The following is a 13,951-nucleotide window of genomic DNA, read 5'->3' as shown; positions in this document are numbered from 1 at the left end:
GGGAGCCTCAAGAGATTACCGAAGACCACACAGCAGTACCTCCCTGTATTTTAAGAGAGTTTGTTAGGCTAAAAAGTTTTTCCCCTTTATTGTCAAACCCCACTACCACCTATATGCAATTTAGACTTTGGGGCAAGGGTACCTGTAGTAAGCTGAATAATGGTGCCCCAAAGATGTTCACTTCTCAGTCCCAAGGAACTGTGAATATGTTAGGTTACATGGCAAAGGGGAATTGCGTTCGCAGATGGACTTAAGGTTGCAAATCAACTGACTATAAAATAGGGAGATTATAAAAATCATTAATAAATACATATTAAAAGAAATAAAATAGGGAGATTAGCATGGATTCTTCAGGTGCGCCAAATGTCCTCTCGAGTGTTCTTAAAAGTAGGGTAGACAGAGGAGGTCAGTGATGTCATGTGAGAAGGCCTCAACCAGCCCATGTGGCTTTGAACATGGAGAAAGGGGGCCAGGAGCCTAGGAACATAGAAGCTTATTATAGAAGATGGAAAAGGCAAGGAAATTGATTCTTCCCTAAGGCCCCCCAGAAAAGAACACAGCCCTGCTGACATCTTGATTTTAGCCCAGTGAGACTCATGTCAGACTTTTGACCTACAGAATTACAAAATAATAAATGTGTGTTGCTTTAAGTCGCTAAGTTTGTGGTAATTTGTTTCAGCAGCAATAGAAAACTAATACAGTGCCATTTTCGATGCTTTCTGTGACAGTATAAAGCAACAGAAGGTTTACCTAAGGCCTAGATACTGCCTTGAGCATTATCCATGTTAGAGGAGAACAAAATTACTCAAACAGCTAAACATTATGTGTACTACAGATCACTTATGACACTCCTAGCACAACTCAGGTAGATAGTCAGGATGGATGCAAGAAAAGGGGGAGTATCAGTTACCAGACAGGCCTGAAGGAGAGTTCTGGCAACATGCCACAGTTCAGAGGGGCTGAGATAATTAGGAAGAACTCCCTGGAAGAAGAGGAACTAGCATTGACCCCTGAAGAAAGTAAGGAAACTTATGTGGGGAAATGGAGGAAATTAGATGATAAGAGCATGTTGAGCAAGGCCATTCATGCTCGAGGAAGAATTATGAACTTTTTCCCTTAAGTCATTGTTTCTCAATGGTGTGTCCTGAGAAGGTCAATAGTATTCCTCAAAAGAAGGAACTGCATGTTTCAATAAATTGAGAAGCACTGTACATGGTTTTCCCTACCTTAGAAGGTCCCCTAGCACACTGGTATTTTAAAGTCTAAATATGCCACTCTGAAGACAAAAAATTTTAACTGTGCTGAACTTAGCACTTCCTAGATTCACCTGTGAACAAAAAAAGAGCAAAGACTATTGTTCACCATCCAGTGATATAAGGGTTAAATCACAACCTATTGCAGTTACCTACCCTGACCTCTTAGGAGCAGTTTCTGAAAACTACCTAGAGGGCTATAGTCATCAGCAAGACCTTGAATAAAACTCACAACTCTCATGTTGTGTATTTCCCTTTAAATCAGCACACCAAACCACAGCACTCTTTTCCTGGGGAACACCTGAGCACTCCTCTGAACATTTGGGAGGGGGCCATAAAAGATTTGTGGACAGAGAGGCGACTGAAGTAAATCTGGCCTTTGGAAAAGTAAACTGTGTGGACTACAGGATTAGGATAAAGAAAGACTGGAGGTACAACAATCAGTTAGAAAGCTGTTGTAATTAACTAGGCACAAAACTGGTATAAAAATAATGGGGCATAGCGAAGGGACTAGAAAAGCCAGAAAACTCAAAAGCTGTTGTGGAAAAATCCATGGTGAATGGATTCCATGGACAAAGAAGAGGATTAGGGCTTTGCTTTCTTGTTACTAGCCCTCCTCCCCAAAACAAGAAAGACTTAATTTTACTTCAAATAAAAAGTAAAATTTAAAGTAAAGGGGAGGAGGGCTAGTAATTGCTTGATGTATGTTTTTTAAATCTCTCAAGAAATACAGGAGGAGTTCCTGTTGCGGTGCAGCAGAAACGAATCTGACTAGGATCCATGAGGTTGTGGCTTCGATCCTTGGCCTCGCTCAGTGAGTGGGTTAAGGATCTGATGTTACCATGAGATGTGGTATAGGTCACAGACGCAGCTCAAATTTGGCATTGTGCCAGTGGAGTAGGCCAGCAGCTACAGCTCAGATTTGACCCCTAGCCTGAAAACCTACATATGCCGTGCCCCCCCAAAAAAAGAAATAGAGGAACTTAACGTAAATGACTTAAACAATACAGAAATGTATAGTAAATCCTTAGTGTCCTCCTCCACTTTCAATTCCTCCAACCCAGAGATAAATAACTCTTTACTTTCTTTTATTTTTCTTATGCTTTTTAGCACCACACCTGCGGGATATGGAAGTGCCCAGGCTAGGGGTTGAATCGGAGCTGTAGCTGCCCCCCCGGCCTATACCACAGCCACAGCAATGCCATCTGTGACCTACACTGAATCTCACAGCAATGTTGGATCCTTAACCCACTGAGTAGGGCCAGGGATCAAACCCGCATCCTCATGAATACTACTCAGGTTCGTTACTGCTGAGCCACAACGGGAACTCCTACATTTTCTTTTAATATATATAAAGTCAAGTTATGTGTACTGTTTGTCATCTTGAACAATCTTTCTACACTAGTCCATACAGATCTAATTCATTTGCTGTGCAGTTTTCCTCATCAAGGATGTACCATAGTTAGTACAACCACCCCATTCCCTTACCCATGGATAAGGCAAATAATAAGTGTTCACTAAATTAAAACCTATTCCTAAGCTATTTTTCCTTGCCCACTTCCTCCTTAGAGGCTAGAAAAAACAAACATTCATTTTCCCAGCTACTCTGCAATATTTTAAATACTGGTATAAAAATATACTAGCAACATTGGATTTCCTGTCATGGCTCTGTGGTTAATGAAACCAACTAGCATCCATGAGGACACAGGTTCCATCCCTGACCTCACTCAGTGGGTTAAGGATCCGGCGTTGCCATGAGCTGCGGTGTAGGTCATAGATGCGGATCGGATCCGGCATAGGCCAGCGGCTACAGCTCCAATTCAACCCCTAGCCTGGGAATCTCCATATGGTGAAGGTGCGTCCCTAAAAAAAAAAGACTATATATATATATATATATATATATATGTCTTATATATACACATACCAGCATGTGTATATAGATATATACACATATATATAAGTGTGTATATATCACACACACACACACATACTAGCAACAGTTTTAATTTTTGCCTGTCTGGTTTGCCCAATAATTCCTCTTCTCCAATAACCAGTGAATTGCAAATATTTTCTCCTATGTTTAATAGCTATTTATATTTCTTCTGTGAATTGTCTGTCAATTTTCATGTCCATTTTCTTTTTGGATTGTCTATCTTTTCTTATTGATATGGACATTCTTCTCTTTTTATATTCTACCTTTTAATCCTTTGCCTGTTATATACGGCACAAATATTTTCTCCAAATCTATCACCTGATTTTAATTTTATTAATGATGCTTTTTTCCATATGGAAGTTTTAGATTTTACTTAATCAAATCTCTCTCAATAATTTATTTTATGGTCTAGGAGTTCCCGTCGTGGCTCAGTGGGTAACGAATCCGACTAGGAACCATGAGGTTGCGGGTTCGGTCCCTGCCCTTGCTCAGTGGGTTAAGGATCGGCGTTGCCGTGAGCTGTGGTGTAGGTTGCAGACGCGGCTCAGATCCCCCATTGCTGTGGCTCTGGCGTAGGCCATTGGCTGCAGCTCCGATTCAACCCCTAGCCTGGGAACCTCCATATGCCGAGGGAGTGGCCCAAGAAAAGGCAAGACAAAAAAAAATTTTTTATTTTATGGTCTAGATGTTGCGTTTTGCACAAGAAGGCTTCTCCACACCAAGATTGTTCAATTTTCTTTTGTCTTTTCTTTTTTCTTGCTTTTTTTTTTTTGGTCTTTTTACGACCATATCCATAGCATATGGAAGTTCGCAGGCTAGGGGTCAACTGGAGTTGTGGCCACCAGCCTATGCCACAACCACAGCAAAGCACAATCCGAGCCTTGTCTGCAACCTATACCTCAGCTCACATCAACACTGGATCCTTTAACCCATTGAGTGAGGCTTGGGATCAAACACTCGTCTTCATGGATACTAGTCAGGTTCATACCACTGAGCCATAATGAGAACTCGAAATTTTATTTTTCTTCAAGTATTTTTATAACTTTTTTTCTCTATCTGGATTTTATTTATATTCAATGGAAACTATTTTAGTGTACAACTGGGAGGCACCACTGGCATCTCACAGGCAGAAACATTCTACAATACACAGGATAGGTCCCCTATAACAAAGAATCATCTGGCCCAAAATATCAGTGGTGCCAAGGTTGAGGATCGGGAGTTAATTGTAAGGATTACTCAGAGGCCAGGCCAAGATCTATGATGGGGAAAGGGCAGGATGCTGTGAACATCACCCTCCTTCCTAGCTCAATTTTAAAAGATTGAATGTATTCCCCAGACCTCAGGAAGGATGCCTAGGACAGACATCCCTTTCTTCAGCGTAAAGCAGAACCTGGGGACCCATCAGCCTGAAACAAAGTACTTTCATATCTGATTCCTGTTTTTTAAGTAAACAGACCTCAGTTTTCTATTTCTTGACCCAAATGGATTTATACAGGGTCATTCACTTTATACTTATTTGTTAAACTTTATATATCAGTTTCAGGCAATCTTTTTTTTTTTTTTGTAATGGCATTAGGTTTGTTTCACAATAAAGAATTTTTTTGAGAGAGAAAAGTAAACTGACCTAATGAAGTGATGAGATTTGTTTTCTGTGCTTTTTATCTTTTCTACTGAATATATTTATTTATTTATTTATTTATTTATTTATTGCATTTTGTTTTTTTTTTAAATTTTTTTATTTTCCCACTGTACAGCAAGGGGGTCAGGTTATCCTTACATGTATACATTACAATTACATTTTTCCCCCCACCCTTTGTTCTGTTGCAACATGAGTATCTAGACAAAGTTCTCAATGCTATTCAGTAGGATCTTCTTGTAAATCTATTCTAGGTTGTGTCTGATAAGCCCAAGCTCCCGATCCCTCCCACTCCCTCCCCCTCCCATCAGGCAGCCACAAGTCTTTTCTCCAAGTCCATGATTTTCTTTTCTGAGGAGATGTTCATTTGTGCTGGATATTAGATTCCAGTTATAAGTGATATCATATGGTATTTGTCTTTGTCTTTCTGGCTCATTTCACTCAGGATGAGATTCTCTAGTTCTATCCATGTTGCTACAAATGGCATTATGTCATTCTTTTTTATGGCTGAGTAGTATTCCATTGTGTATATATACCACATCTTCCAAATCCAATCATCTGTCGATGGACATTTGGGTTGTTTCCATGTCCTGGCTATTGTGAATAGTGCTGCAATGAACATGCGGGTGCATGTGTCTCTTTTAAGTAGAGCTTTGTCCGGATAGATGCCCAAGAGTGGGATTGCAGGGTCATATGGAAGTTCTATGTATAGATTTCTAAGGTATCTTCTACTGGATATATTTAAGGTAACAAATTGTACACAAGATCAGGAAAGTCTCAACTGATTGTCTGATCATAGTCACAACAGCACCAACTAGTCTTAAAGAAAGAAATGATAAATATATATATACTGGTAAATATAATTAAAGAAATGGTAAATATATATACTGGTATATATAATGGCAAATTATACCTAAATTATTTGTATTTGTATATAAATATATAAAGTACATGTGTATTAAGAAAAGTCCTTTTTTTTTTTTTTTAAATGGGCGCACCTGCAGTACATGGAAGTTCCTAGGCCAAGGATTAAATCCAAGCTGCAACCTCAGCAATGCCAGACCCTTTTAACGTACTGCACCACAATAGGAACTCCCACAAACAGCTTATTATTTATTATCAAATGCTATGTAGCTCAAAGATTTTTTTTCCTTTTTTTTTTTCTTTTTGCTTTTTAGGTCTGAACATGTGGCATATGGAAGTTCCCAGGCTAGGGGTTAAATAGAGCTATACTACTGGCCACAGCCACAGCCACAGCAATGCATGATCTGAGTGGCATGTGTGACCTACACCACATCTCATGGCAATGTCAGATCCTTAAACCACTGAGTGAGGCCAGGGATCCAACCTGCATCCTCATGGATACTAGTCAGATTTGTTTCCCCTGTGCCACAATGGGAACTCCATCAATCATAGGTGTTTTTCCTGTAGCATAAAATCTGAATCAGAATAACTTCTAACTTTTGTTTTAACAGTTTACTCTTGACATATTCTAGCCTTTTAGGTTTGGTACTCATAGAATTATATGGCACAGTTATCTTTCAAAAATTAAAAGGAATGACATAAAGAGAGTGAAAAGATACCTCACAGAATAGAGAAACTATTTACAAATCATATACATGATAAATGACTAGGAGTTCCCATTGTGGCTCAATGGGTTAAGAACCCAGCTAGTATCCTCCAGGATGCAGGTTCAATCCCTGGCCTCACTCAGCAGGTTAAGGATCTGGTGGTTGCTGTGAACTGCGGTATAGGTCAACCCCTAGCCTGGGAAATTCCATATGCTGCAGGTGTGGTCCTAAAAAGCAAAAGAAAAAAGAAAAAAAAATTACTATTCAGAACATATAAAGAATTCCTACAACTCAACAATAATAAAGAAACAACAATAAGGCAACAAACGAATTCAAAAACAGGCAAAGGACTTGAACAGACATTTCTCCAAAGACTTACAAATGGCCAATAAGCATGTGAAAAGATGCTGAACATCATTAGTCATTAACGAAATGCAAATGAAACCACATGAGATACCACTTCACACTCATTAGGACAGCTTTTATTAAAAAAGAAAACAAAATGAAACAGAAAATAAGAAACTGTTGGAGAGGATGTGAAGCAATTGGAAACCTTGTACACTGCTGGTGAGAATGTAAAATGGTGCAACTGCTGTGCTAAAAAGTTTAGTGGTTTTAACAAAATTACATATCCAATTACTATATGACACAGCAATTCTACTGCAAAGAAGTGAAAGTACAGACTCAGATACATGTATTCCAACATTTATGGCAATATTATTCACAAGAGCCAAAGGTGGAAACGACAAAAGTTCCATCACAGATGAATGGATAAACAGAATGTGTTATATACTAATAGTGGAATATTATTCACCCTTAATAAGGAATGAAATTCTTTTTCATTTCTTTGTTTTTTGCGCTTTTTTTGTTGTTGTTTTTTAGGGCCGTACCCAAGGCATATGGAGGTTCCCAGGCTAGGGGTTGAATCAGAACAGTAGCCGCTGGCTTATGTCACAGCCATGGCAACTCCAGATCCTTAACTCACTGATCGAGGCCAGGGATCCAACCTGCATCCTCATGGATGCTAGTCAGATTCATTTCCACTGAGCCATGACAGGAACTCTGATGAAATTCTGATACATGCTACAACATGAAGGAATCTTGAAAACATTATGCTAAGTGAAATGAGCCAGGAAGAAAAGAATAAATACTATATGATTCCACTTATATGAGATACCTAGAATCAGTAAATTCTTAAGAGACTAGAAAGGGAATAGGGAGCTTTTGTTTATTTGATACAGAGTTTCCATTTGGGATGATTAAAAATTATGGAAGTAGATAGTGCTGATGGAGGCACATCATAAATGTACTAAATGCCACTAACTTACTTAAAATGGTTAAAATGGTAAATTTTATGTTATGTATATTTTAACACACACATAAAACTAAAATGAACTGGATCTCAGGTTTTTTATAATGGACAAAAACAGGAAGCAGAAGGTCAGGATAAAAGGGCAGATAGTTGGAGTGCCTCTCGTAGCTCAGTGGTTAACGAATCCCACTAGGAACCATGAGGTTGCAGGTTTGATCCCTAGCCTTGCCCAGTGGGTTAAGGATCCGGTGTTGCTGTGAGCTGTGGTTTAGGTCACAGACACAGTTCAGATCTGCTGTGGCTGTGGCTGTGGCGTAGACTGGTGGATACAGTTCCTATTGGACCCCTAGCCTGGGAACCTCCATATGCTGCAGGGGCAGCCCTAAAAAGGCGGGGGGGGGGGCAGATTGTTGCAGAAGATTAGGGTGGGCTTATATGATTTCCTTAGTCTTCCCAGGATCCCTGTCGTTCTGGACCATTTGCCTTTTCCTGATACCCTCCAAGAACTCCTGTGGGCTAGCTGGCTTTTTAGACCAAAGTCAGCTTGCTCATCCTCATCCACACCCAGCCCAGAAATGATACCCCCATGACCTCTGAAATTCCACAATTACCAAATAATTTCTTTGGATGACTACCCATTGGCAGTCCCCTTCTGCCCCCACACTCCTATCCCGCTTTTTTGTGTTGACTATTGCCTCCCAGAAGAGTGAACTGGCTTTGGCATTATGGGACCCCATTCAATCCCCCATGTGGATGAGAGCCATGATCACTCAAAAAAAAAAAAAAAGAAAGAAAAATTGGACTTCCCATTATGACTCAGCAGGTTAAAGACCCAATGTTGTCTCTAGGAGGATACAGGTTCAGTTCCTGGCCTCGCTCAGCAGGTTAAGGATCTGGCTTTGCAGTGTAGGTCGCAGACATGGCTCTGATCCAGTGTTACTATGACTGTGGCATAGGCCAGCAGCTGCAGCTCCCATTCAACCCCTAGCCTGGGGAACTTCCATATGTTGTAAGTACAGCCATTAAAAAAAAAAAAAGAAAAATCTAGCTGACCACCAGAATCTCATCTTTCGTTTCTCAATCATTTGGGGAAAAAATATAACCCTTTTAGTATTTAAAAAATAATACCACAATACTAAATTGGTTAGGGCGAGCAAAAAAAGAAGATTAAGGTGACATTTTTAGACATAGAGCCAAAGCTTAGAACGGAGTTATAATTACTCTATGACCCATCTGCTCTTATGTATTTATTTGAAAGATATAAAAGCATATATACATAGAAAAAGCTGTACATGAATGTTTATAGCAGACTTATTTGTAACAGCAAAAAGTGGAAATAGCCCAGGTGTCCATCAACAAGTGAATGGATAAGCAAATTTTGGTATATCCACACAATGCAACATTACTCAGCAACAAAAAAGAACAAACTACTGATACACACAACAAAGTGGATGAATCTCAAAATAATCCAGGATTCCATTTACATTAAATTACAAAATGGGAGTTCCTGCTGTGGCACAGCAGCTTAATAATCCAGCATTGTCTCTGCAGTGGCTTGGGTCACTGCTGAGGCATGTGTTTGATTCCCAGCCCAGGAACTTCTGCATGCCAAGGAATGGCCAAAAAAATATTTTTTTAAATAAATAAATAACAAAATGTAAGAACTTCCTGTGTGGTCCAATTGGCCAAGGATCTAGCATTGCTGCAACTATGGTGTAAATCACAGCTGCAACTTGGATTCAATCCATGGCCCAAGAACTTCTGCATGCCATGGATGTAGCCAAAAATAAATAAATAAAGATAATAAAATTAAAAAAATAAGATATAAACATGCAGTCTGGTTTTTTAAAAATATATAGCAAGAGATAAAGTACAAAAGCAGACAAATTCTTGAATGCAAGTTTGGAATACACAGATGTCAAAAAAAAGAAAAAATCACTGGGAGTTCCCTGGTGGCCTAGCAGGTTAAGAATCTGGCCTTGTCACTGCCATTGCTCAGGTCACTGCCGTGGCATGGGTTTGATCCCTGGCCTGGGAACATTCACACGTTGTGAGTACAGCCAAAAAAAAAAAAAAAAAAAAAAAATTATTGCTCTCATACACACTAATCCCTAGCCACCAGCATATTTCCTTTACAATATCTCTGAGGTATGTCCATTTCCATTCTCAGCCACTGGTCCAGTCTAAGCCCTCCTTCCCCATTGTTAGGTTACAACTTAGCCTTACCCTCCAATCAACATGAAGGTGGCTGCCGGAATAATCCTCACAATGGACACATCCAACCACACGACCCTTATTATTCAGAGCCATCACTGGAAAAATCTATAGATGTGCTCCTATGCCTGAAAACAAAAAGTTATAAAATAAAATGTTAGCAGCAGTTATTCCTGGGGAGGTGATTTTTATTCTTTTGATCTTTTTCTATATTGTACAGTAGTTTTTTAAGTAAAAATATCCTTAATGGTTTGGCTTCTTACAAAAAGATTGAATGTTCATTGTAAAATATTTAAGTAATATGAACAATATGGGAGTATAGTAAACTTGGGAAGTGAAATTTGTTTCCTCTTGGTTGTCAACATTGCGGTTGCCTCTCCAACATCCACTCCGCCGCTCACATCCAGGAAGCAGCCAGGGATTATCTCTACCCACACCTCCAAGAGTAGCTTCTGGGATGACCCAAACCAGCAGTTCTCAGCCCTAACATCCAAACTCTGTTACTGTAACAAACATTTCACAACATTGCCTTACCATCCTGACTTGTAAAATCAATAGATCATCTGATATATTTTCTATTGTAGTATAATGCTATAACTATAATATAAAGGAGAAATGATAGGAAAATAATTCATTATAAAATATCATGCATTTCAATATGGAAATGCTTGGGCACAACTATAATCCAAGACATAATGAAGTAGTTAGGTGCTTGCACCCAATGGCAGACTCCCCATCCATTTGACACAGTTTTTGAGCACTATGTGTCAGGAACTCTACTAAGTTTACCAGGCATACAGACAGAAATCCCTCTTCTTGGAGCTTACATTCTAGCAAGGTGGTGTGATATAGAAAACAAACCATCAGCATAATACAATAGAATACTAAGTAAATTATATGTTGCATCAGAAGGTGGTAAGTATTGCTGGGGTGAAAAGTAGAGCAGGAAAAGGGAAAATCAGCATTCAGAGCAGTAGGGAAGTAGGTAAGGGACTGCAGTTTAAACTAGTGGTCAAGGCAGTCCTCTCTAGAAGCTAACATTCAGTTTGAAGGAGGTAATGGAATAAATCATGGAGATATCTAGGGAGAGGTATCTAGGCAGAGAAATGACGGGAAAATAATTCATTATAAAATATCATGCATTTCAATATGGGAATGCTTGGGCACAACTATGCAAGGGATCTAAGGCAGAAGGCTGTGTGGGGAGTGTATGGGCTGTAAGTGGCCAATAAGTTCGTCTGGAGTGAGTAGAACGAGAAAAAGCAGAAGCAGGAAACAGGTCAGAGGGGAAACGGACATCTTACAGGGCCTCATAGGACATTGTAAAGCTTGTTCTCTCTGAGTGAAATGGTAAACATCAGAAGCTTTTGAGCTGAGAACAGACATGATCCGACCCATATTTTAAAAGGAAAAATCTGGCTACTCTATCGAGAATAGATTATAGGGTGGAAGCAGGGAGACCAGCTGGGGAGGGTGTCATAAGAATCCAGGTGGGAAGTGAATGCAACAGCTACAAACGCAGGCTAATATTCAGTACCGTATTTCATCTAAGATGTCATTGATGTAGATTTCAGAGATGAAATATGCAGTGTGAATTGCATTATGCAGTGTGAATTGTAATATTCACAAGTAGTGTTGGTTATTGAAAAGATGGATTTTCTGAAGTAGTGAACAGCACTTGGTAAAGTTCCAAAGGAAACGAAGTACTATTTTTCTCTTAATTTACCCATAAGTCTCATATCTCGAAATTTAGTTTATATTAAGACCACGAAAAAATAGTTCACGTTTATATATAAAATGGAGTTAGGGTCTAGGTTCAGATTATTATAAATAGGTTTTTAAAATCTACATCAATGTCAAATGAGACATTAAAAGTCATGCAAGATGTGGGAAAAGTCTGCAATGTATTGAACTGTCCTATACATTAGGAGAAACCTACTGTATCTGGCCCAAACTCAAAATGTTCGATCCCTATAACAACCAAAACAGATCGCTATATTTACAAAGAGGTCCCTGGAGTGATGCTAAAATAGTGCATGATTCAGGAACAGACACATGATCATACTATTACGGTCCAATCAGAGGTAAACCCAGGGCTGCTGTTTGACAAAGTGAAGAGAAACACCGTGTAGCCCCTGAAGGGCCTGAACGAAAAAGCCACAGGCCTGAATGCACCAGCAACCCAGCTGCCTTGGGATGAAGTTTTACCTTTTTTTAACTGTGGCAAAATACACACAAGATACACCATCTTAACCATTTTAAAGTGTACATTCACATTATTATGCAACCAATATCCAGAACTATTTTAATCTTACCAAAAGAAACTATACTCAGTAAACCACAGCTCCCCATTACTCCCTTCCCCTAATCCCTGGCAACTATCACTCTCCTTTCTACCTTTAATAGTCTGACCATTCTACTATCATTAAAAAGTCTACAAATAACAAATGCTTGAGAGGGTGTGTAGAAAAGTGAGCCTTCCTATACTGTGGTGGGAATGTAAATTGGTGCCATCACTATGGAAAACAGTGTGGAGGTTCCTCAGAAAACTAAAATTGAACTACAATCTGATCCTGCAACCCCACTTCTTGGCCTATATCCAGACAAAACTGTAATTCAAAAAGATACATGCACCTATATGTTCACAGCAGCGCTACTCACAATAGCCCAGACATGGAAACACGAGTCCATTAGCAGATGAACAGATAAAGAAGATGTGGTACACATATACAATGGAATACTACTCAGCTGTAAAAAAGAAAAAATAACACCATTTGCAGCAACATGGATGTAACTAGAGATTATCATACTGAGTGAAGTAAATCAAAAAGAGAAAGACAAATACCATATGATATCATTTATATATGGAATCTAAAATATGAAACAAATGAACATATTTTATTTGCAAAACAGCAGTAGACTCACAGACAAGAACAGACTTCTGGTTGCCAAGCAGTAGGGAGTTGGGAGAAGGATGGAGTGGGAGGTTGGGGTTATCAGATGCAAGCTATTATACCTAAAGGGGATAAACAACAAAGTCCTATTGTATAGCACAGAGAACTATATTCATTGTCCTATGATAAACCATGATGGGAATTCCCTGGTGGTCTAGCAGTTCAAATTCAATGTTGTCACTGCTGTGGCTCCGGTTCAATCCCTGGCACAGGAATTTCTACATGCTGTTGTGGGTGTGGCCAAAAAAAAAAAAGCATAATAGAAAAGACCATTTTTAAAAAGAGTAAGTTAAAAAAAGAAGGGTAATTTAATCAATTTGCCTAATCACTTTACAGCAGAAATACACAACATTGTATGTCAACTATACTTCAATTTTTTTTTTTTAAAAAGAGTCTGACCATTTTAGGTACCTCACATATGTGGAATCATAACAATATTTGTTCTTTTGTGTCTGGCTGATTTTACTTAGCATAATGTCCTCAAAGTTTTTACCTTTGAAGGCAAAGGGCAAGAGAGAGGAAAAGCTGGCGGCTGAATAGCATTGTTGAACCCCTGCATCAACCCTTCACGAAAGCCCACTTCACCTCTGAATATTTTGGTTTCTTGGCCAATATATTCCATTTATTATTTAAGCATATTTGTGTCTATATTTCCTATTACTTGCAAGTGAAAGTACAATAACTGATACCCTCCTCTTTTCTACCTCAAATAGTATTAACAATTTTGTATATATTCTTTTACTCTCTCTAAAATACAAATAAAGATGCATGGTTTATTTTTATATAAGTGAAATTCTATAATACTGTTAAGGAACATAATGTTTTCTATGACTTCTTTCAATGTTTATAAATATAGATCTAGCTTAAACTCTTTTTGAAGTTCACTATGTAGGTGAACCACAGTTTATTTAACCAACCTTCTATTGATAAACATTTAGGAACTTCTTAGTGTTCTGATACCATAGACATGCAATAGTGGAGTTCCTGTTGTAGAGCAGCAGAAATGAATCTAACTAGGAACCATGAGGTTGCAGCTTCGATCCCTGGCCTCCCTCAGTGGGTTAAAGACCCAGTGTTC

General features: G+C 38.9%; 1 long non-coding RNA gene across 1 annotated transcript in view; it reads right to left on the bottom strand.

Annotated features, from left to right (window-relative positions):
• LOC110261793 overlaps positions 9,306–13,951 on the bottom strand; it is a 57,575-nt gene continuing 52,929 nt past the window's right edge. The window contains exon 4 of the long non-coding RNA XR_002346338.1: positions 9,306–10,047. This is a non-coding gene — a long non-coding RNA (uncharacterized LOC110261793). The remainder of the gene's footprint in view (positions 10,048–13,951) is intronic.

The sequence above is a fragment of the Sus scrofa genome, chromosome 1, assembly GCF_000003025.6.
Source record: "Sus scrofa isolate TJ Tabasco breed Duroc chromosome 1, Sscrofa11.1, whole genome shotgun sequence".
Lineage (NCBI taxonomy): Eukaryota > Metazoa > Chordata > Mammalia > Artiodactyla > Suidae > Sus > Sus scrofa.
The sequence above is the reverse complement of the archived record's forward strand: the minus strand, read 5'-3'. Positions and strand labels throughout refer to the sequence as shown.